Raw genomic sequence first — 24300 nt, 5'->3', positions numbered from 1 at the left:
AAAGAGTACTGAGTTCAAGATGCTGATCAATACTCTTAGAGCTAGAACACCTCTCTATGCAGAAAGGCTGTGGGATTTGGGTTGTTCAGCCTGGAGAAGAGCAGGTTCTGGGAGATCTCACTGCAGCCTTCCAGTACTTGGAGGGCGCTTACGATCAGGAAGCAACTTACGGTTCAGTTGTGATAGGACATGGAGGAATGGCTTTAAACTGAAGGAGGGGAGATTGAGGTTGGGTGTGAGGAAGCAATTCTTTGCTCAGAGGGCAGTGAGGCACTGGCAGTGCTGCCCAGAGCTGTGGTGCCCCATCCCCGGAGGAGCCCGAGGCCATGGATGGGCAGCCTGAGCTGGGGGCAGCCAGCACACGGCAGGACTGGGGGATCTCTGAGATCCCCTCCGACCTCAGCCATTCTATGATTCCTGCCCTACACGCGGATGAGGAACGTGCCGGATCGCTGGCAATGCCGTGTTACAAAGGCCCACAGCCGGTGCAAGAAGCGCACCAGCAGCAGCCGTGAAGCCGTCGCGCCTTCGTGCCTGACTCACTGGGGCATCCCCAAAGCCCCCGGGCCGACAGCCCCGGCACCGCGCAGGGCCGGGCGGGCGCCGCAAAGCGCCGAGGCCGCAGTCACGCCCCGACCCCGCAGGCCCGGCCCGCGTGGGAGGCCGCCTCCCGCCAGGGCCTTCCTGGCAGCAGCGGGGCCCACCGGGCCGAACCGCTGGGCTCCGCGGGGCCGTGCGTGCGTGTGTGTGCGTGTGTGTGTGTGTGTGCGCGCCGAGGGAGGGACGGAGCGGGTCAGAGACGCGTGGAGGGCGGAGATAACCCCGTGGTGGCCGTCACGTGGAGCAGATGAAAGGGAAGCGGCTCGGCGGGGCGGGGAGCAGCCGGGCCGAGGGACGGGGAGCGCGGGGCCGGCGGCGGCGAGGAGCGGGGCGCGGCGCGGCGGGAGGGCGGCTGCCATGGGGCGCTGAGCCGCCCGGGAGCCCGGCCCCGGAGCTGGAGCCGCTCGGGAGCGATGCGTGGCGGCGGAGCGCCGCTCCCCCCCGCCGCGCGATGAGGGGCTGCGGGGCCGGCGCGGGGCCGGCCGTTCCGCCGCCGCTGCTGCTCGGGTTGCTGCTGGCCGCGGCGCCGGGCGCGGCGCTGGGCAAGGAGACGGCGTTCGTGGAAGTGGTGCTCTTCGAGTCCAGCCCCAGCGGCGACTACACCACCTACACCACGGGGCTGCAGGGCCGCTTCTCCCGCGCGGGCGCCACGCTGAGCGCCGAGGGCGAGATCGTGCAGGTGAGCGCCGCGGGGAGGGGAAGGAGGGGACGGGGAAGGAAGGGAAGGGAAAGGGGGGGCGCCGGCCCCAAGATGGCTCCGCGGCGCCGTCCGCCGTCACCTGGCGGCACAAAGCCCGCGCCGAGCCGGGCCGGGCCCCACGTGCGGCGCGCGGCCTGGGGGCGCGGGGCGCCACGGTGACAGATGCGCGCACAAAGGCCGCGGGGCGCTCCGCCGAGCCGGGCCCGCACCTCGCGGCGGAGCCTCGGCTGACACGCGGGGAACCGCCGTGCGAGGCCGCGCCGGGAGCGGCGACGGCAGCCGGGGGGGCGGGGATGGTGCGGGGCCGCCCGGCCCGGGGCAGCCGTCGGAGCAGCGCCTGCAGAGCGCGGCGCGGGGCGTGCGGATGGGAGCGCACGAGGCGCCGCGCCGCTCTCCGTCGGTTCCCCTGCAGGTCCGGCGCTGCGCTCAGCCTACCTGTTACTGCTGCCCCGGATCTCGGCTCCTTATTCAAGTTCCTCTTAACTTCTCATCGGAGAAATAAGTTCGGTTTTTATCTGAATGCGGCTACTCTTTACTCTGTTTGAAACTCTTGAAGTGCTTATCTAATTTCTTTGTAGTCACTGGTAATTGTTGACTTTATTTTTTTCCCCTTCGGCTAAGTAAAGAAAAATGACTTAAATGGTGTTTTAATAAGTTTGATTGTTGAGCAGCTGCCAATAGCAACCCTTATTTCTCTAACAGCAATGGCGTTTGTTGGCTTGAGTTTTGTCTATGCACACGTACGTGCCTATGTATATATGGTTGCGTATTGTAGAATGGTTGGAGTCAGAAGGGACCCCCAAAGGCCGTCTGTTCCCACTGCCTGCAGTGCACAGGGACACCCACAGCTCCAGCAGTGCTCACAGCCCCGTGCCCTGAGCGTGGCTGTGTGCAGGGATGGGGCAGCACCAGCTCTCTGGGCACCCTGTGCTACTGCCTTGCCACCCCATTGTAAACAACTTCTTCCTTATATCCACTCTAGACCTTCCTTCTGGGGGAGGTTGGTTAGGAACCATTTCCCTTTGTGTCTCCTAAAGAGTTTCTCCTTCTGTCTCCATGTACGTGTTCAAAGAAAATTCCAGTGCCTCGTAAGCTCCAAAAACAATTAGTAAAGCTCTAAAGCCATAACAAGTGATTCTGAAAATAATACTTTATTTTTTTTTTCTTTTAAAGTAAAGAATACCAGTTTTTCGTGCATGTTCTTTCAGAGTTTCTGCTGGGAGGCTTTCTTGTAAAAATTCACTTGCAGGCAAAAGAGTTGTGAGGACAAGCTGCTGGGGAGCATTCTTGTTTATTCTTCCAGAGGAAAAAAGGGATGAAACAATTAATTTATGTTTCTGACATTCATTAAAAGGTAATGCTGGAAGGAGCTGAAACTGATACTGACAGACATTCTTTTGGTCCATTGTCAAGTCATTCATGTTTCACTCAATGCTGTGTATCTATGGGGAAATCAAGAGCCTGACGTGTTGCTGTGTTAGCATTAAGGACAGAACAGACAGTGAGCATCACTGAGCACCTGATGGAGCTGTGGGTGTCCCTGTGCACTGCAGGCAGTGGGACTGGATGCCCTCAGGGGTCCCTTCCAATCCAACTATTTTATAATTATTCTCTGATGATGGCTTTCTTACTGTGGCTTTTCACCAAGGCTGTGTATTCATGAACCCATATGAATACGTTGGTTTTGGTCATCGTTTAAAGATCACTGTGAAATTTAGCAAGGGATTTTGCAGCTGATGGCCCTTCAGCAGTGGGCAGCGGTGCTTCCAGCAGTTCAATGAGCTTCTCTTGTCCCCAGTCGTTTTGTCAGTGCACACAGGCTCTTTCAAAATTAAAATGCTTTTTTCGTTGAAGTGAAATATTAGAAATTCTTGAAGATCAGCCACACATTAGAGAATGAATCAAAGGAACTGTGGTTTCGGGACTATACAAAGACTTACTTTTGTTTATGTTAATAGCTTCAATTACTCATTAGTGTTGAAAGTCTCTGAACAACAATAACAACAAAAAACGACTTAACAGTGAACTTTCAGCTTTTGATAGGTTGTCCATTCAGTCTCCCACTGGTTATTGGTCAGATTGCTATCCAGCAGTGGTATGCTATTACATTGTTTCTCATGTTGTGATGACCAAGTCTTCTCAGGGTCAAACGTCTACCAGAATAACTCTTCAGAGAGATGAAATGTTCCTATGTGTTCTTTAATGTGGCCACAGTTTGCAGCAAAATCATGGCCAGGTTGCAGTGTCTGCTGCAACCCTCATGCTGCTGAAAGGTCTGACTGCCCTGGTGGTGTTGCCATGCTGGCATACAGTGTGCTTCCTGAGGCTGCGTCCTGGTGCTAGGATGGCTGAGACTGGGAGTCAAACACTTCTGCTTGGAGAGTGATTGGGAAAACAAGACTTTGTTGAAACCACTGAAATGAAATTCTTCGTTAAAACAAATGGTGACCAACAAGCTCCTTCTGGTTGAGTCTTCTTGCAGCACTTGGACTAAAAGCTTAAATGTAGTTCTGTGTTGAAGTAGGTGCTATGTGACCACAGGCTTACAGTGCTAGGGCAGCATCATTGAAGTGAGCAGCAGTGTTTCTATTGCTTAGAGAGGGATAATATATCTTAATTCTATTTGTACTTGGCAAGCCTCATAGAATGATAGGATCATTTGTGCTGGAAAGGACCCCCGAAGGCCACCTGTTCCCACTGCCTGCAGTGCACAGGGACACCCACAACTCCTTCAGCACTCACAGCCCCATCTCTTGACTATGGCTGTCTGCAGGGATGGGGCCACCACCTCTCTTAGCACCCTGTGCAGTGCCTCACTACCCCCATTGTAAACAACTTCTTCCTTACATCCAATCTCAGTCTCCCCTCTCTAAGTTTGAAACCATTTCTACTTGGAGATGCCCAAAGCCAGGCTGGATGTGGCCCTAGGCAGCCTGATCCGGGTTGCCAGTTGTAGGGAACTGTTAGGTCAGAGCTTGAATTGGTGATGGAGCACCTGATGAAGGGGTGCAGCTGGCTCAGGGAGCACAGACATATTATTTGCACTTGTGTTCCACAAGTGACCAGAAGGATTAAACCCAGAGTAGGACCTCCCTGGGCTCAAGTGAGGGCCAGCCATGTATGGGAGAGTATTGCTTGTACCTGGGCTGCTTCTGAAGATGGAGTTTCAGAGGCCCCTTCATCAGTTGGTAAGTTCAATTCTTCTTAGTGTCTCGTACTGTTGACTTGTCTGTGGTGCACATTTGCCCAGTATCACTGAGAATCTGTTGCAAGTGGTTTTGGTTTTTTTGTGACCAGAGCACCAATACATACTACTTTTAAGAGAAGCATTGTGGGGGAGAGGTTTTTGAAATATTATTCTTGGTTTTGCTCGTGTGATAGAAGTTCAGGTTTTAGTTGATTCGTTTCTGCTTGGAAGCCTCGACAGGAAAATAAGTTGAATAGAACTCAACATAGAACATAGAAAATGAGTTCTATGTAGCTATTGAACAGAAGTGATGTGGATTTGTAATAATCTCCAGTTGTATATGCCTTCTGTGCTCAAAAGGTACCACTGTGGGGTGAACGAGCATAGTGGGTTTTTTATTTTGTTTGTTAAAGCTCCAGGAGGAAAACAGAATTTGAACACTTAAACTTCTTGTGGCTGTTTCTTGTAGCAATGCCCTTGCCTGTATTTTCATCTTCTTTCTGTTGCAGGAGATGGGGAGGCTTAGATTTGAACTGCAGCACCATGTGAACGTGTGCCCTCCTTCAGTCTGCCTCCCACCCCTTATTTACTTGAGTAACTTTGAATCTTTCCTCTGTTTTCTCAAAAAGCAAAAATAGCTAAATTGTCAGGTAGGCTTTGCTCTCTGAAGTACTGGCAGAGTTTCTAAGAGAGCTGAAAGCAGCAACTGGAAATAACTGTGCGGATATGTAGATGTCTGGCAGTAATCAGAGGAGACTGAGTCAAGGGAACGTTTGTGTCCCTTGAGAGTAAAAATTTTTTTATTTTATTTGATGCTGTTGCTTTGTGAGCAGGCAGGTTGAGTTTCTTCTTGTGCCTGAGGGCCATTCAAACTCAGGAAGTGGAATTATTTGTGGCATTGAGTCACCATTTTGGATGTTTTCTTTGCTTGTTACTCTCTTAGACAATGAAGACACCTGTGATTGGTTTTCTGTCATTTCCCGTACCTTAAACGTGGTGCTCAGACTTCCAGTAATGATCTGAAGGACGTTGGGGTGATAGGTTTTCTCTGGTAAAACTGAATTCCTGGTACCTGTTTTCGGTTTGCATTGGTGTCACGTTCTTGCGGCGCGGTGTTTTGGTGCTGAGGAGACACTGAAATGTGGGTGCTTAGAATGGGATGGGGGGGAAAGGTTGTTGAGCACTCACTGTGTGGGTCCATCCTGATGCACGGGTGGGAGACCTGGAACCTGTTTGCTTTGTGTTATGTGAGAAGGCTGCCTGAGTGTGATGCTCTACTGCTACCTGTTAGGTTCTGTGCTGTGAGAGGGAGGGATGTTTTTTTTTCATGAGTTATGAGTTATGAATGAGTAGCTACAGGTGTTGGGAGCATGTGAAGAAGGCAACCCATTGAAGTGTCTTGTTTAGGTTGTTCGTGCTCTTACGCTTTTGTCTTGACCCTGTGAGTTCCAGTCTAGTTATGTCAATACTTGTAGGTCGGTTATTCTGGGCTTCTGAACACAGTATTATAAATAAGGATCTTTCACTTTTATCATCAATGAACGTGGTATAAAACCTAAATCAATGTGGAATTTTAGGGGCTGGTAGCTTAAAAGCTGTAGGCCTGCAGTAAGTGAGGCCTTGGAGCATAAAGACACCTGTGTGAACTGTTTCTAAATGGATCTAAGGCAATAGTAAATGCATGTTTCTAGGTGTTACTACAGGAGTACAAAACTCAATGAGGAACTGATGTTTCAAGAGGAAACTCCTATGTCTGTAGTGAGCAGTACTGGATGGAATCCTTCTACCAGAGCCATGACAGCACTCCAGGCTGAGGCTGTCCCTTGAGGGCAAGGCAGGAGACAGCGTAAGAAAAATGAGGTAAAAGGTATCTGAGTATAGAGGAAAAGGTGTAACAGAGCAAAAGTGCTGATTCTTGGAAGGATGAGAATAAAGATGGCAAAGGAAATAAGCTTATGAGTCTAGGTCTTGAATTGAGGCCAGCTAGTGCAAGTTTATTTGCTTCTCCATTTTATCCCTTATTTTTGTCCATAGAAAGTCATTGGTGGCAGTTCAGATAATTTTTTCACGTAGTTCAGTGGGAGATTTTCAGACTTAAAGATTTATGCAGTTGCATCCTTGCCCTTAGCAGGATGCTGACTGCTGCCTTTCAGGTACTCCTGTTGCTCATTCAAGATACGGCATTGGGGCAAAAAAATCCCAGAGGAAAGACTCAAAAATTGTTAAACTTGGAGCCGTTTGGAGAAGTTTTTCATTTATATGTATTTACGTTAAGACTGGATCTATGTGAATATAATGGTTTAGATATAATTACAGTCTGCTTTGCAGTGTTACCAGCTCTTGTGGCCAGCCGTGCCCCACGGATAGGACTGGCACACACTCACCCTGAGCACACTGGATGTGACTATAGGATGGGGTAACTTTGTTTTAATTGCTTTGTTCACAAAGAGCTTTTGAAATGGCTCTGGGTGAAGCAGGTAGAGGTCATGATTTGGTGTGGCAGAACTTGATAAGAACAAAATGTAGGCAGCTTTGCTCGAAGCGGGTCTTATAGGAAAGTCTCGAGTAGTTGTATAAAACCATTGATTAGCATACATTGTAATTTTCTTTCAGTTTATACCATCTTGTGGTGGAGTATGTATTTAAAAATGCTCCCTTTTTTATTACAGTCTTCCAGTCGTTTTGTTTTGGCGTTTCAAAGTGAGGCCCTTCTGGACCAAAATAACTTTCACAAGCATAGTTTTTCAAAGTGTGAATGCTTTCAAGAGGCCAGCATCTTCTTGGTTAAGGAGAGGTGACATCTGGAGGCAGCAGTCTGTCGTATCCTCTGTGTGAGTTCTTTACCCAGCTCTGGAAGCAGTGCAAGTATTTGCATTAATACCTAATGCATTAAAAGTGCTCCATTTAGGAAGTGTTAATGTTTAACTTGAACATACTATCTTCCTTTGGACATCTACACTTTACTATGCAAGCGTGGTCAGAACAGGGGTGGTTGTGTCTGCATATGGAGACAAAATGAATGCAAGTTGAATGTTTGGCCTCGTTTCTTGTGCTTCCTGACTTGAAGGGAGAGCCCTTCACATTAAAGAAGATTGGCAAAGGAAGAAGAGATTGTTTTCAAACAAAGACGTGTTTTGAAATTGCTGCAACACGAGATTAAAAAAATGAATGCGTTTTTTCTTGACTATCTGACACTTGAACCAGACATGACCAGGAAAGTGTGATTTTTATTTTTTTTATACATCCAGTAGAAACCATCAAATTGTGTACTTTACTGCACTCGCGCCACTGGTGGAGCTGTGTTTATGTTGGGATTGAGTAGCAGCGCTCAGAAAAAGGATTGTAGTGCCTTGGAGTGTCTCTTCACAGTGATGAGCTGCTATCATTCTTTATTTCCTTTTCATGCTTCTTTAAAAGACTTCTGTTGTTGCATTTGGCTTTAAGATGAAAAACCAGTTTACAAAGGTTGATTAGGTGCCTGTTATGTTCCAGACACAAGTACGCCCTTAAATATGCAGCTTAATATATGCAGACTCTCTAGGCTTCCAGACTCATGTTGCTCTGTACACTGATGTAAAGATTTTTCATTGTTTTCTAATGCTGTTGGCAGCTTAATCTTTCTGTTTGTTTTCTGGAGCTGAAGCTGTTTTATTATTTTGCATCATCGTTAGTAATCAAGCGAGCTGAAGCCTCAGTGAGGAGGTGAGGAACTAAGGGACATATTTGAGAGTCAGCAGTGGTGGTTGGAGTGCAACTGTTTAATTAGCTGTACAGGCACAAATGTTGCAAGTATGTGTCTCCTGCTGTGAATTTATTGCATGCGCTTGGTAAGCAGCTTTCAAATGCTTCTGATTGTAGTGTTTGAAAAAATTGCTTTTAATTCAGAAAGACCCTAGTTTGCACAGTTTCTGCCAACATCTGTTTTCCTAATTTGATCCTTTTGATGCTCGTCTGCTGTAAAACAAAAAATAAAAGTAGTAATTTTGGGTGGGAGAAATCCTTCTCTGTTTCTCACTCTGCCTCCCCCCAGCACATGCTAACCTAACTTTTCAATGGATTTACTGTTGGACCTGAAAGCTTCTAACCTTAGAGCAAAGCATGCATTTGGAGAAGCGACTTGGAATTATAGGAACTATTCTGTTCCTTTTTGTACACGAGTGGATCAATTATCTTAAGTCTGTAGATAGTGGGGAAGAATCTATATTCAAGTCTGTGACTTATTTTCTGCAAAAACCATCCTCGAAGGCTTATGGACTTCTCTTACTTGAGCCTGGCTACATGGTGGCAGCTGCAATTCAACCCCAAAATAATAATAATGGAATCTGTATCTCCTAGATATTATACATATAATGTGCCAGTTATGCAGATTAGTGCTCTGTTCCTTTTCCACTGAAGTTTTACTGCTCTTTGCTGGTTTTGGAGGTAAGGATGGAGGTTCGGATGCTCAGTGTAGCAGTTGCTGATTTTTTTTTATTTATTATTATTATTTTTTTAAAGACTGGCAGTTCTCTTAGGGAAATGTCTAAGGCCCATAGATGGTGTGTGTCTGTAACATGAAAACAATATAGGTTTGCATTCTAGTGTTGCATTTTACAAGGGTCCACCTTACCCTCTCTTGTTTTATATTTACTTAGCATCTGCTTTAGGGGGCTGTTGTCTTTCATGCTCTGATGATGAAGGATTGATGAATGCCTGATGAATGCCAAGCTGGCAGACATCCTGCATGGTGCACAGCAAGACCGAGGGGAACTTGTGAAGCAGAGCCAGGCGGTGCTGGTGAGTTCAGTAGCTAATAGGAGCCAAGGGCTGGAGAGCTGTTTTTACTCAGAGGCAAGGTATCCCCAGTCTGCTAGTTGGCAGTGTTCTGTCTGTTTCGAAGATAATATCTTTCCCTCCCTGCACTGCATTGAAAAGGCATTGTGGAGTAGTTAACACAAAAAAATTCTCAAGGTGTGATCTGCTTGTCTTCTGCTGTTTGAGAAAGCAAATGGCTCTGGCTCTGTGTTGCCAGAGCTCCTCCTTCCCCACCACATTTTTTTTTTCCAGTGTATCTTTCAATGTTTTGATATTGGGAGTTTACAGAGATATTTCTGTAGTAAAATGACAGGACTGCTGTGGCACACTGGGATAAACTTCTCAACCATATGTATTTTGTGTATATTCAGTTGCCTCTGGGAGCTGTCTCCCTAAATAAAGGAAGTTAAAGATAGGGGTTTCCTTTCATCTATCCTTCTTGTCATCTTCAGACAGCCATGAGAAGGTTCAGAAGTCTTGAAATCTTTCAGATAGCTTTAGTATTAAGCATAGGTCTCTGATGTGGAACGGTCAGCCAATGTTTGCTTGTGTGTGATGTATGTGGTACAATTAAATTGAAGTTGCACAAGGATGAAGCTAGGAAAAATAGTTTTTAAACTATGCAAGTGGTTTCTTTTTCCACATCTTGAAGTGTGCTGGAGCCTGGACAGACATTTCAACTGTGCAAGCAATATGGGAAGAAGCTACTGTCCTTGTCAGGTCTGAAGTGTCCTGAAAGAGTTAAGCTCTAATTAGCTCACTCATAAGGTATTTAATATCCTTATTAAACTCAACTACTGGTTTGCTTTTTTTTTTCTTCTTATGGTGAATAAAATTTCTTGAAGAGCTGAGCCTCTGCTTCTCAGATCAGAGGCTCACATGTTGAAGCTGGCAGTGCTAGAGGCTAGTTCCTATCTGTGTGACAGCATTTTTAATTTAACAGGACCGGCTTTGATGTGCTCGAATATTTATAGGAAGCTTCAGATCACTGCAGTATATGTTCTTTTTAACTGGAGCAGAAGTTCCTCTTCATGCAACAAACTTTGATTCTCTCTGTTTACTCTTGGGTCCCTTTTGGATTTGCAGTTATCTGAGAGGTTTTGTGTTACAAAAATACAGTTTGAGTGGGGGAGGAGCTGCTCAATTTCCCTTCTAGTTTCTTCAGTTTGTGGGGTGGCTTGCTGACTGTGTCTTAGCTCCTTGTTTCAGCCCAAATACAGCTGGTGACATTGTGGGAGAGACTGATACAGTGAAATTGAATTTAAGCGAAATGCAGTTATCATACAACGTTCTCTCATCATCTGTGGGAGCTCTCCTGTGTCTGCAGGGTCTCAGACCTGAGATTTGTTCAAGTCAGAGGGCACTCAGGAAGACTTGCTCATGTCCTGGAGAATCACAGAATGGTTGAGATTGGAGGGGAGCTCAGAGGTCCCCCAGCCCTGCCGTGTGCTGGCTGCCCCCAGCTCAGGCTGCCCATCCATGGCCTCGGGCACCACAGCTCTGGGCAGCACTGCCGGGGCCTCACTGCCTTCTGAGTGAGGAATTGCTTCCTCACATCCAATCTCAGTCTCCCTTCTTTTAGTTCAAAGCCTCTCCCTGGTGTCCTTTCACTATCAGACTGAGTAAAAAGTTGCTTCCCTTCCACTTGTAAGCGCCCTTCAAATACTGGAAGGCTGCAGTGAGGTTTCCCTGGAGCCTTCTCTTCTGTAGGCTGAACAGCCCAGCTCCCTCAGCCTTTCTGCACAGGAGAGGTGCTCCAGCCCTTTGATCATCTTCGTGGCCCTGCTCTGGACCTACTCCAACAGAAATAACAAGAATAAGAGCTTTCAAGTCACTTTGTGGCTTAAAGAGGAACTGAAAATTTGAGGTTAAGCTCTCAGTGGGAGCTGATCAGAAATTATGGGGGGAAAGAAAAGAAGTTTTAGGTGGAATTTGCTTTTTTTAAAAAAAATAACTATTCCACTTAGATGGTTTGGCTTACGTGGAACTCTGTTTGTACTCAGGCAGCAATCGTAATAAAAGAGTACCCAGTGGGTCAACTATCAGCTCAGAGTTTTACTTCTCACTTTCTTTGCCTGGGCAGCTTACCAGGCATGCTGTCTCTGAACTGGAGCCCCTCCAGCACCAAGAGGTGAGCTCTGTCAGAGCTGGCCCTGTAGGCCCTTTCCAAAACAGTAATGTGGAGTTTTTGCCACTTTCGCTAGTTTTGGTATCTTAGAAAGGCATGATTGTGGTTGGAATCTTTCTCTTGATTGTGCCAGAAGAGGAAGTGTCTATGTCATATGAAAGTGTTTCTCAGGCTAGCTATTCCAGTAAACTACTTTCTTCCTTTTTTTTCTGCTGTGTTTCTGTTCTTCCTACTTTATCTTTACAACTTTGTTGTGGATCTCTTGTGGACTGCTTTATCATTCTTACTCCTTCCATAGAAAGCCTTATCATGGTCAACTGGGACATGAAATCATAGAATAGAATCACAGAATTATAGAGTATCCCGAGTTGGAAGGGAAAGCAAAACAGCAGTGTTTTATTTCCTAGAGTTTTCCATGCGGATGCCAACAGTTGGGGCAGATCTCTCTAGTTTGCTCTGCTTTATTGTTTTCTTCACAAGGTTCTGTATGTTTCATGTCATATGGCTGTGTAATTGTGACTTTTTCTATTATGCTTAATTGGGAACTCAGTTATCCAAGCAGCAGATTTCTCATGTAAAAATTCAGCCTTTCAGGAATGGTAACTTTTTATGCGTATTTTAATGCATGTCTTACACTGGAAAACATTTGTTAGTGTAGACATTCCTACTGCAGATGCTCTCTGTTGGTACAGCCTATTCTCATTCAGCAATTGATTTCAATTATGTCACTGTCTGCATAGCTAAATAGTGACAGGGAGTGACCGCAGGAGAAGTGATTGATTAGCCCCACTGCATTTGTGCCTGTTTGATGCAGGTAGTTTGCTCAGAGTAATGCTGCTCTTGTTAGGGCAGTTCTGCAGGGGAACAGGGACCTGCAACTTAATGTTGAGCTTCTAACGTACACCAGCGAACAGAACTGTGCTAGAAGTCAGCTTATGGAGTCTGAAACTACAAAAAATGAGTATGATATCAAGAGAAGAGCTGATCAGAACGTGAAGCAGCTGTGCAGTGTCTTCAGGAAGTCAGCATTGTTCGCTAAAGCTGATGTGAAAAGCTCCTCTAAATTGTGTGGCTGCTGAAATACAACTTTGGTGCTTGTGTTGATGGACAGATGTGTCTATGACCTCTTTTTTTTTCTGCAGCATCCTTATGAGATGGGAGAATTTTTGAAGTATCAAATTATTCAATGCTTTTGTCTCCGAGGAGGGTTTATCTAAAGATGGCGACGGTTTTTGTTTGGTTTTTGTGGAACTTTGGTAAAGCTGTAAAAGAAAGCTGATACTACTGATGTGAGGCTGTGTCTTAATGAGTTTCCCTCTTGCCTCTAGCATATGAAATTATTGTAGTTAAAAGGAATTACAGAATTCAAAGGGAACAAAATGCAACCTGTATGGCACCTGTGTGACATGTTGCGGTTAGGCCAACATTTTCTCACTGTTAGTGTTCTGTTGCTGAGACAGATGTCCTCATCCTTGTTCAGGGGCTGCAGTTCCTTCCTTGTGGCTGAAAAATCTCGCCTGAAGTCATCAAGACCAAGGAGAAGCTGCTGAAAGGGCCCAGATGCTCTCAGGGCTTTTGACACGTGATATCCCATGATACAAAGGATGGGAGAAGGAATGGAATTCGCCGTTTATAAAGTCTGCTTTTCCTCGCTCCTTTCCTGCCCTTTTCAAGTGATTTGAGATCATATCAAGTGTTCAAGGGCTGGATGGACTTAAATAAACCCTTATGCTAATAAGATGTTCTGCAGAGGAGTGTTGTGAATGTGACCACGATGTCTCAAGGTGCAGCTTTCATGGCGAAGAAGTTCTGTCAGGGAGGGATTATTACAGAGCTTGTAGCAGAGACTTTGATCCTGTCAGCATCCACGCTTAGTTACTGGCACAAATGAGAACTGTGTTTTTATTGTTCAATTGTTTCTCCAGTTTCCAACTCTGCTTCCCCAGTGAATATATTTTTCAGTGATGTTTTATGGTCTGAAGTCATTGATAAACACATATGCAGGCAGTGGCTGGAGCCATTGTGGCTGAGCCATTGAGTCTACAGCTTTATAGTCTTCTCAGGTTACTCGGATGGTTGTACTCTTTTAAGTGAGCTAAACAGCATGTGCTGCACTTGACAAATGTTACTCAACCTATGTTTAGAGAAGGAATGGACTTTGGAAAATTTTTCAACTTTGGAAGGGGCTACTTCCATCTGATGAAGGATATTGAGCATCTCCTGTGATTAGAGGAAAAAATGTTTGGAAAGCATGTTTGCATATAGAAAGCTCTTTTTCTATAATTTAAATACATGAACATTGAAACTGTTTTTAAAGAAAGATAGTGTCAAGCTTTTGACCCCCTTGCATTTAATCTGCTCTGCTTAAGCTATTCTTATTTAGTGTGATTATTCATTTGTATAGTTTTAATTTTGCATAATGATTCTCTCATCATGTGCAGATCAACAGGCAATCAGATTTCTGCTGTCTTGGTATTTTCTGATGTGTTGCCTTAGGGGCAAAAAAATGAGTATATAAATTAAATCAAACTAAAAGAGGGGAGACATAAGGAAGAATTTTTGACACTGAGGGCAGTGAGGCACTGCACAGGGTGCCCAGAGAGCTGGTGCTGCTCCATCCCTGCACACAGCCACGCTCAGGGCACGGCGCTGTGAGCACTGCTGGAGCTGTGGGTGTCCCTGTGCACTGCAGGCACTGGGAGCAGACGGCCTTCGGGGGTCCTTTCCAACTCCAACCATTCTATGATGCCTATTTGTTTGGGTAGCATCTCAGAAATACGTATGACAACACCAATGTTGTTGCTCTGTGGAGACCCAGTGTTGTGATGTTTTGAAATGCTGTGAGTTCTGACTGATGGTGGAGACCCTACTGTTGTTGAAGAATTGTAAGCAGGCTTTGCAGACGCTGTATTGCTCTCACTGTGCTTTTGTGTTAGGAGGGAGCAGCAGACAACAGCATACATTTAAATCAGTCCTATTGCAGAGGCAATTTTTGCCAATCAAGTGTAAATTATTTTCTGTCCTTAAATTAGAATAGTAGAATCATAAAATGGTTAGGAGGATGTTGAAGAGCACCCAGTTCCAACCCACCTCCTTGAGAAGGGACACCTCCCACTATAGACCATGCTGACCCCCAAGGCCTTGAGCACCTCCACGGATGGGACATCCATCACTTCTGAGGGCAGCCTGTCCCCATGCCTTGCCACCCTCAGCTATAGCTGGTTTCCTTGAATGGGAGTTGGTGAAGCTAGGAGGATGTTTGCTCCCTGTGTGAGCAATGTGACATACTGTTGCTGAAAAGGATATTGCTAGTGAATAACTTCCTAGATAAAGATCTTTTTTGGACTAGGTTATGCTGCCTGGGCAGCTGAAGTATAGATTTAACAGTTGTACTGTCCAAATGCTGCTGAATCTTGAAACCCAGTGACTATGAAGATATTCCAGATAAAATAGTACGTTCTTCAAAACAAAACACAAACTAACATAGTAAATACTGGAGGTGAATGCTGATCATAGTCTTAAGGTAGAATTCTGATGTAGGTAGTTTCCTAGGGAAGGTTGAAGAAAAGTACAGATCCTGAATGTGCCTTAAGGGAAGGTGATAGGGAAGGAAACCTCACCTTTTTACATAGCATTCTTGACAGAGAATGAGACACTCATTAGAATGAAGAGAAGAATGAACTTAGAAGAGAGAAGCCCTAAAGCAGTCACTGGGTGTCGACCTGAGTCATTGGAGAATATGCTGTAGCACTTTTTTGTGTCTTTAGAGACTTTGCTCTAAGGAGAAGCCTGTGAGCTTCAAGAAAGAGGCTGGGTGATGACTTTTAGCAGAGAGCTATGGGAATGATTGGAAGATCAGTGGAATGGGTCAGAATTAAATCAGTGCTCTGCTTTGTTATGGGCGAGTGTGTGCTGCCTACTTAAAGGGATCACAGAATGGTTTGAGTTGGAAGGGACCTCCAAAGGCCAACTGGTCCCTGTCCCTGCAGTGCACAGAGACACCCACAGCTCCATCAGTGCTCACAGCCATGATGTATGCCACCCATGAACTGCCTCTGTTCTGTCCTTAACACCAACACCTAACAAGCAGGGATATCCCTCTCTTGTTGGATAAAGTTTGGAAAGGAATGGAAACTGATAACTGATAATAGTATAGAATGCTGAGGAAATGGAGCTTGTCACAGTGATTGGTATATGGAGAAGAAGAAATCTGGTGTGGCCTTCTGCAGCAGAGCTGTGCCTTTGTGTCTTCTTCTGAGCCTTGTTTGGTACTGAGTTAACATCAGGTAAGAGGAGGAGCTGTTGGTGCTCTTGAAAAGCTCTTTGAACTTACATGTGTTACTGAGCTGTGTAGCAGCTGATCAGAAACAAACACTTATGTTTGTTACTATCTTAATTTTTGCCTTTCTCAAAGGGTTATTAGAGTGTGTCTAGGTGAAGAACAGCAAACCTGATTTGAGAGCGGTATGCAGAGCTGAATCCTGTCGTATGAGCCAAGAACATGACTTCCTAAATCAAGGCTCTGCCCGTATGTGTGTGTTACACTGTCTGTTTGGATTGTGGGAGTATTGCAGCCTTAGGTTTCTTCTGATTGTGACATGGTGTGAAAATAAAGCTTACATTAATAAATCAAAACTAAATCCTTCCAGATGATTTGTCTGGCCACCTGCGCTGGTTTGGGAGAACTGGAGAAGATGAAAATTAGGACTATTTGAATAATCTGCTTCTAAAATACAGTTAACTATATAACTATGTAAAGTGAACTATATAAAGGAAAAAAGCCCATATCTGAGGGCTTTCTCAAATGGATCTGAGGTGGATGTCTTTGCCTTAACTGAAATAGAAAACAAGACCATTAAAGTCCTGTTGTGCAGTAATAATTGTGGCTTAGTGGATGCTATGATATGTGAGGAGATATTCTGACCCAGCACCCATCTTTGCAGGGTGAATTAATGGTGGGTTTCTGCCTGTTTTCCTTTGGAGGCACAGCATTAAATATTCATCAAATGTGTGTTGAAAATCTGAAATAAGATTTGTCTCTTTATGATGGCAGTCTATACCATTCCCCTCTGTGAGCAAGTAGGCAGCATGAACAGCTTACTTCTTCTGTTGATGATTTTCAGCACACGTGGGTGTTTCTGTATAGAGCAATCTGTTACTTGAGAGGATTCAAGCTTGAACTTATACAAGGATACAAGGTGTATTAGAGCAGGCAATAATATATTTGGGGAGCAACTTCAAGGAGTCAGATATTTTATGCTTCATTTAAACTTGTGTATCTGTAGATGGATATTTGCAAATGTTTACCGTGACCAGTGGAGTAGAAAACGGGAGGAAAAAAATATGATAAACCAGTAGTTCAGAATTCTTCTTATAATTAATGTTTGTGTTCAAAGGGAGAAACTCTGGTTTGTTTTGAAAGGATATGCTTTTAATCTTGAGCAGGGTGTACCTGATACAAGCTAATTGCCTTTGTTTTATCTGGACTTAAGTGCGTAGTGAGAGAATTGAGGAGAGGAGAAATGATTGCATGTGATGCTCCCTAACTGGTGTTTTTAGTGTCTTATCTCCATCCTTCGTGATGGAGGAGGTCTAAAAGGACTCTGAAGGGAAATGCAAAGGTGTTCTGGAACCTTGATGCTCTCGCCAACCCTGTGCATGTTGCTTGCAAAATAATTACTGCTAACCTTCATGATTAGCTCATAGATATGGAATATTTGCAGTGTTCCAGTATTTCACATACAGGTTGGCTTCATGACAAGCTGCACGCAGAGGGCCTAGAGTTGGTATTCTTTTTTTTTTTTTTTAAGTTACCTTAAATTAATTAAAACTAATTAGTACTGCTTTGGAAAATCAGTTAAGTCAGTTTGGTACCCTTCTTAAAGATTTGAAGTCAAACCAAGGAGTCTGACAAAGAATTAGAGCTGAGATAAAGCAGATCCAAAAGTTAGCTATGAAGCATATATGCCACAAAGTCACAGTGGGATTTAATTTCTGCTCCAGTGTTGCATAAAGAAGGGATCTCCTACATACCTGGTTGTGTCAGTGCACCAATCTGTTAGCATTGGAGACTTCTACCTTAGATTTGTGTGCTTGAAGTTCATCAGCTACTTTCACTTTATTGCCTGTCTTGCAACATGAAGCGTTTGGCTTTTTTTCAGTTGCCCCCATAGTAACTAATCCATTCATTAAAGCTGTCAGTGTGACTTCATACGCTTCCAGGTAATGGTGATCTCTCGTTAACCTGTTAAATAGTTCTGATTCGGTCCTACTTGCTAGTTCAGCACTGGTAAGGCTTGGAGTGTGAGAATCTGCTTTCAGTGCTGTGTTTGACATTCAGCCTCAGACATTACTGTGTGACATCCACATTTCCTGTAGCTGATGTTCTTCTGTATCTGTCTTGGCCCCAAATACTAAGAGTGCTCTTTAGCCAATTTCATATTTGTACAGAATTGTCTGACATGTAACTTTTCAACCTGCAGTCAAGTAAGGAGGAGATCTTACAGACAGAGACTTTAAATTTCTAACCCTTACTTGTCATAAATGAATTTGCAGTTTTTATGCTACTATCTGTGTCTCTTACTGTTTATATACCTTCGTGTGAGTGACAAATATAATGACAAGGAGAAATACAGAACTGGCAGTTAAATAATAATACTGCTTTGGCTTCAGGAATTTAAACTGATATATGCAGGCTGAAGTTTGAAGCCTAGCGTGTTTGTAATAGACTTTGTCATTGCATTTGTCTATTCTGAAGAGTTCAGCATGAGACTCCTTTCTTGCTGGGCAGGTGGAAACACTTGGACTGTCTTCCCATTTCCCCCCCTACTTCACAGTCCATTCTCTGTATGCAAGAATGATGGAGCTGTGATTTTGCTCTGTATCCAGTGCAAGTCTTAAGTCTTTGCATCAGGATTGTAGTTCAGGAGTTTAATAACTGTTCATTGTCCTTTTTCCCTTGAATTTGTCCAATACCTTTTGAAAGATTGTTTACAGTACATATAGCAGAGAATGCTATGTTGCGTTATATGTAGAATCCACTTGGATTGCAATGTCCGTCCACAGGCTTGACCTGTGCATGGCGTTTCAGTTGATTTAGGTTGAAGTATGCCCAACCATCTGATGAAACAGGGTGCTGTGAAGTAGAAAAGTAAGTGCTCAGTTGACAGCTGGTGAGTGCAGTCCTGGAACACAAAGCCATACCTATGCAGGAAGGGATGTTTGTAGCAGAAACCCTGTACGTCTATACCTTTGTGAAGAACAAGAGTGGCAGTGTCCCACTTGCAGGCACACTCTCCAGTGAAAAGGAGAGAGGCTGAAAAATGGCTGTCATATGTGTTTACTTCTGTACTACTTGGCAATAGAAAGGAGTCGAAGGGGCTTTGACAAATTGAGAGCAAGTCCTTAGGCCTGATGCTCAGAAGCCGTCTGTTTTCAGACTTTTCCTTTCTTGTTCTTGCTCCTTTTTACACTGATTCATCTGTGAAGTTGTAGAGTTAGAGGTCTCTGTGCTGTGTTCCTCTTGGGAAGCCAGAGGGTTGGAAACATAGCTCAGTGTCCCTTGGCAATCGTCTCTGCTTCTACTTCTAGAGTGTGGGGATGGGTTGGATAACCCGCAGAGAGGGGAATCTGAAGATGTCCTCTAAATTCATAAGACTTGAGATCCTCTGTGGAGAGCAGTGCCTGCTCATCTCTCTACTGCAGTCACCTCGGGCAGATCCTGAAGTTACAGACGACTAAAGTTAAGGAGACGGCTCATGGGCTGAATGTTGAAGATTCTTAATAGTTTTAGGAACAGGTTTCCTGACTTTGCTGCCAGTCAGAAAATGTAGGTCTGGGACAAAGGCACTCAACTCTACTTCATTCCTTAGCACACCCAAGGTGTGTACAGTTAACATGCACACACCCCTTGGTGTTTTATTGCTTTCCACACGTGTACCCCTGACTTCTCCAGCGATTGTTCTGTCCTGCTCTTAAGAGCTTGGGAACTGTGCTCCAGCAAGGTGAGGCTGCTGTAAAGAAAGGCGGGGGTAAAGGAGTTCTTTGACCATCAGACAGAAGACAGCATGGGAGGCTAACTGGTATGCTGTCTAACTTTGGCAAGTTCTGAACGACTAGTAAAAATATTCATATTACACTTAAGGGTGAACAGCATTGCCTGTGGGTGATGAGAAACAAATACTGTGTGTTCATCCATCTCCACCGCATTCCTGATGATAGTGCAGCCAGTAGGGCTTGTGCTGTAGCATGGGATGCTCGTGTCACCTTCAGAGGAAAGGTTTGTCTTCTGTATAGATATGCAGCACAGTCCAAATGAACTCCTTTACCACACCACAGCTGTGCTTTGGTTTGCCTGTAGCGCTGTACAGATATTCAAGTCAACTGAGCTCCAGAACAAAAAATAATGTGTAGAACAGAAATGTAACAGGAAAAGTGGTGTGGACATCCTCATCCGTAAGCCAGAGTTTTGCATGAAGTAGGCAGCCTCTGTTGCTTAATAACCAAGCAAAGTCAAGTTTGGATCTTGTAAATTCTAACAGGATCTCAGGTTTTGCAGATTCTCTAAATGAAATACGTGATTGTATACACTAATGTCATATAGAGCAAAGTGGCTTGTTTGAGATCAGAGTTTACCCACCACCTGTTTTCAAAGATGAGCATCCCCCTGTGGTCTGTGTGTGGATGGAGGAGTAGTTCCAGGTGTTGGTGTGTTAATGACTGTGCACCATCTTGGCCTGAAATAAGATCAAAATCCAAGGGCACACGAGAAGTAGAGGAGTGTGGTAAAACTGTGATGTGTTCCATGTAGTGGGGAAATAATTGCAAAGCATGGACTTCAGACTTCAGGAGCAACCTCAAACACAAGAGAACATTTTACTGATCCCATTTTCCAGTAAGAGGAGCACACCTGGTGTCCTCTTATCACTCCAGTTGCCTCCCACCATAAAGGCATCCAGGCAACTTCAATATTTTCTGTAGTTATTTGAGACTTATTTGCAACAAAAGCCCACCGTCTTGCTGCTTGCTACTGTGAGAATGAGTGGGAGGCCAAGGGGTCATTTCATCTACTGATATTTGTACCGAAGTACTGAACATTGAGTCCTTGGAGGGTCCAATTTTAGAGGATATTTGGGTATTTATAGCTGACTGTTTACATGATTGGAGTAATGGTTTCTTGCAGAAACAATCTTACGGTGTCTTATAGAAGCAATCTGTGTAACTATCATAAACTTTTAGAAAGTTTTTCCCCATCAAAGCAAGAAAGAGGAAAGATGAGAAGGCAACTACTGGTATGTCACTTTTAATTTAAGTCATTAGCCTAACACAGTCTTTAGACTCCTGGTACCTTCTTTTCTTTTTCTTCACAATCCTCTATGGAGTGTGTAGCTTACTGGTTACTGAAGGGTTAAATCATCTTGCTTTTGGAAGCAGCTGGGCAGTTTACACTCCTTGCTGGGCTGTACAAAAATACTTTTCCTTTGAAGTACTGGGAGGAGCGGCTAAGGGTAAAACCTGGAATGGGGTTGCAGCTTGCAGTTTGTAGTGGGCTTAGCTGCAGCAGGCAGCTGTGCCTGCAACTGCTGTGTGAGATGGCAGCGAAGGTCAGGGCTGCTTTCTCTCTTGCCTTTGCAGTCTCAGTTGGAAGACTTTCTTTTTGAAATTCTTTAAATGCTATTGTTGGAAAATTCTTGGATTGGGACAGGTTGCAAGAACTATAGATTTAAAAATATCCCTTCCCATAAAGACGGGACAAATACAGGGCCCCCATTGAATGCTCCTTGGCTGCCTGAGATTTGATCTGGTAGTGAAATACAAACTGCTGCTGGTTGTGGTGAGAAAGATTCACCTCCACTGAGTGGTGGGAAGGAGGTCAAACTCCTTTGCATAATGTATGTGCTAAGAAGAGCTTTCAGGGGTCTTGTTTCCAAATTTGCTTGAACCTGCAAAATCTCATTCCTGATGCCAGGTTTGGGACGTGATGAACTCACTCTAGCAGTGGAGCTACTGATGGGATGAGAGTTCTGCATCTCCAGGCTAGATAGTGGTCACTGTGCTTCTGAGGAGCACTGTGCAATAGGAAGCCTTCTGTTGCATACAGAATACTACATAACTATGAATGAAATTGCCTGATATGGCTCAAAGCAAATGTTTTCATAGATGAAACCTGATGCAAGATGACTCCAGTGCACTTGCCAGCAGAGAAACTAGGCAAAATGTAGTGGCTCTGGTTTTTTAGGGTAATACTTGGCAGACTGGTAACTGGTTATGGAAAATATTTGTGTTCTTCTTTGGGGGAAGGTTTGAATCTGAGAGAGATAATTGACACCATTATATTAAACTGTGGAAAATAAACTTCCCTTTAGTGATCGCTGCCAATAAAGGTGATTAAGAGCAGCTTACCCACCAAGCAATAAGAAGGTGACATTATAATGCCTTTGTTCTGTGTTGGGAAACCTGCAGTCTGCTTTTCACTTCAGGAAAGGGCTTTATTTTCTTTAGTTCTAAATCAGCAGCTTATCAAATGTTAGCCTGCTTCAGGAACTGAGGGGAATTCTTTGGTGCTGTCTTGGAGCATTTTGGTGGGGGGACAGAGGGGAAAGTTGCTTTACATTTACTTCCTATCTGAACTTCTTTAACTGTCCCCTGCCCTCATGTAAGTGAGTTTGTAAGCTGTGTGTGCACACATTGCCTACCATCATGAGATGATGCTTTGGAGTGTTCCTGCTGGGCAGGTGATAGTGCTACATGTCATCTCCAAACTTCTACTTGGATTTCTCAACTGCCCTTAATCCTGTCCCTTATTATTTACTCATAAGGGTCTGACAGTTGGCTGTTAGTAGCGTCACCCCATTTGTTTCCTGCTGCTCTTTAGTTTCCTACATTTGCCTCTTTTTTTCCTGAATTCAAAAAACATCAAGAATTGACCAGCCAAAAAGCTGAATATTTATCTAGCACTTCTACTCTTTTGATTCATATGAAGGGTTCTATCCTTGAAATACTTATTAATACTTGTAGTACCTTGCTTTCCCGTTTAACTACTCAAATTCTAGGGTAAATATTTAGTAACATAGACCTAAGAATCTCAGAAGAGGTAGTTGGCATTATTCCAAAGCCGTCACTCAGAATCTTCACTGATTAATGCTAAACATGTTTATTTTCTGGGAAGGCAAGGGTCAGTGCCGTGGCAGAAGTGAAAGCAAATGGTCCTAGAACAGGGTTTTGAGGATATTCTATTTCATCAGACCTAGATTCTTTTGTGTTGACCACGTGGGTCATCTTAGCTAGCACTGCATAGACGAGAATTAATACCTCCATTCCATTTACCATGCTGTTGATTTGTGACAATCACGATGCTTCCATTTGATGCCAAGGATGGTTCCTACTTATTTATTATGAGAGAGAAGTTGGTCACTCTTCATATTATTATTAAATATCCTTTTAACTAAATGGAGTCCAGAGAAGCAAGAACGCATGGCTGGTAGAGTGACTTTGCTGTGCGTAGCTGAAAGGCTAATGCAAAACTGTCACACTCAACTTTCTAACAGTAGGAAAACTGTAGTCTGGCCAAATGTTGTTACAGTGGCATACGTGCACTGACTGTATTTTTGTCTGTCTCTCCAGGCCATGGGGGTGCACACACTGTTTCAGAGTGGTAACAAAGCTGCTCTTGGGCAGGAATGGGTGCTCCTGCATTGCCCAAAACTGTGCAGGCAAAGCAGATATTATCAGTGCTGGCCCTGGGGCATAAAATAGAAAGATCAAAGCGCATGGCAGCAGCACAGAGGCTCTTCAAAGCCTGAGTAAGGCAGGATTGATAGAGAATGAGAGAGCTCTTGCTGATGTAATCACAGCCTGTGAGACAGGTTGTGTTGTGCTTTTTTTTTTTTAATTTAAACAAAGGCACAAAGACAGTCCTTGTTTGTTTAGAGGGGTGAAGCATGTGCCACAGATGTAGGGCACGGATACCTGAGTATTTAGAAGCTTTCCATGGGTAGCACAGAGCCCAAGATTTTAGAAGTAACTTTGAACTCTCAGCTTTGCTTTTTATTGTGCATGGCTTCTGCATGTGGTATTCTCCCACTTGTGGTGTCCATGTGGGATCAAGTAGGAGAATGGCAACAGCAGGAGTGCTTGTGTTCAGACTGCCTTCATTATTAGAGTGGAAACTATTTTGTTTTCTCTCAAACTCCCACTAAAATGCTTTTGGATTTGTTTGATTCCACCTTGCCTGTATTCTTTTTCAGAGGGAAAAGTGATAAGCCTGATTTGGTGTCAGGCAGCACAGGCTTGTCCAGGCACAAACTATGAGTAAGGAAGAAACAGTTTGTTCCCCCTTCATTTATGTCGAAAGGAGGAAGAAGAGGTGTGACTTCACTGTAACACATGTGTAGAGATGGAAAGAGTTTCCCTTTTTCTCTTCTAGAAACCTCAGTTTCTTCATATGCTGTGGCTGCAGAAGTGCCACAGAGCTGTTTCTGAACTTCCATTCTGATTGTAAAGGTGAAGGATAGAAAATGGCTTTGCAAAGGGAACCTTGTGAAATTGTGACCTAGGGCATGATAGTGTAGCTTTTCCACCCAGAGATATTTGTACAGTGTATGGTGGATGATGAGCTAGTGCAGTCTGATGTGCAAAAACTTGGTGGGCATGGTAGGAAGACTGTATTACCAGAAACACAACCTGTATTATTTGGAGTAGTTGCATTGATTTTTTTTTTAATTTTATTTTTTTATTTTTTCTTTTTTTTTGGTAAATATTTGAAACTCAGGCAAAACAAGCTCACCTGGTTGGACTGAGAGTAAAGCCTCCATGCCTGTGTCTGCTCTTGGTGCAGACTTCAAGCATGTGTATGTGAACTGCCTGAACATGCCCCATGGGGGGGGATAGCTG

The 24300-nt window shown here is 44.4% G+C and overlaps 1 protein-coding gene across 1 annotated transcript in view; it reads left to right on the top strand.

The window, feature by feature from the left end:
* Positions 1-1105: 1105 nt before the first annotated feature.
* ZNRF3 (zinc and ring finger 3) overlaps positions 1106-24300 on the top strand; it is a 72546-nt gene continuing 49351 nt past the window's right edge. Inside the window, exon 1 of the mRNA XM_052689460.1 lies at positions 1106-1279. The gene's annotated coding sequence lies outside the window, so the exon portion shown is untranslated. The remainder of the gene's footprint in view (positions 1280-24300) is intronic.

Source organism: Tympanuchus pallidicinctus, unplaced genomic scaffold (genome assembly GCF_026119805.1).
Source record: "Tympanuchus pallidicinctus isolate F22 unplaced genomic scaffold, pur_lepc_1.0 scaffold25, whole genome shotgun sequence".
Classification (NCBI taxonomy): domain Eukaryota; kingdom Metazoa; phylum Chordata; class Aves; order Galliformes; family Phasianidae; genus Tympanuchus; species Tympanuchus pallidicinctus.
The sequence above is the reverse complement of the archived record's forward strand: the minus strand, read 5'-3'. Positions and strand labels throughout refer to the sequence as shown.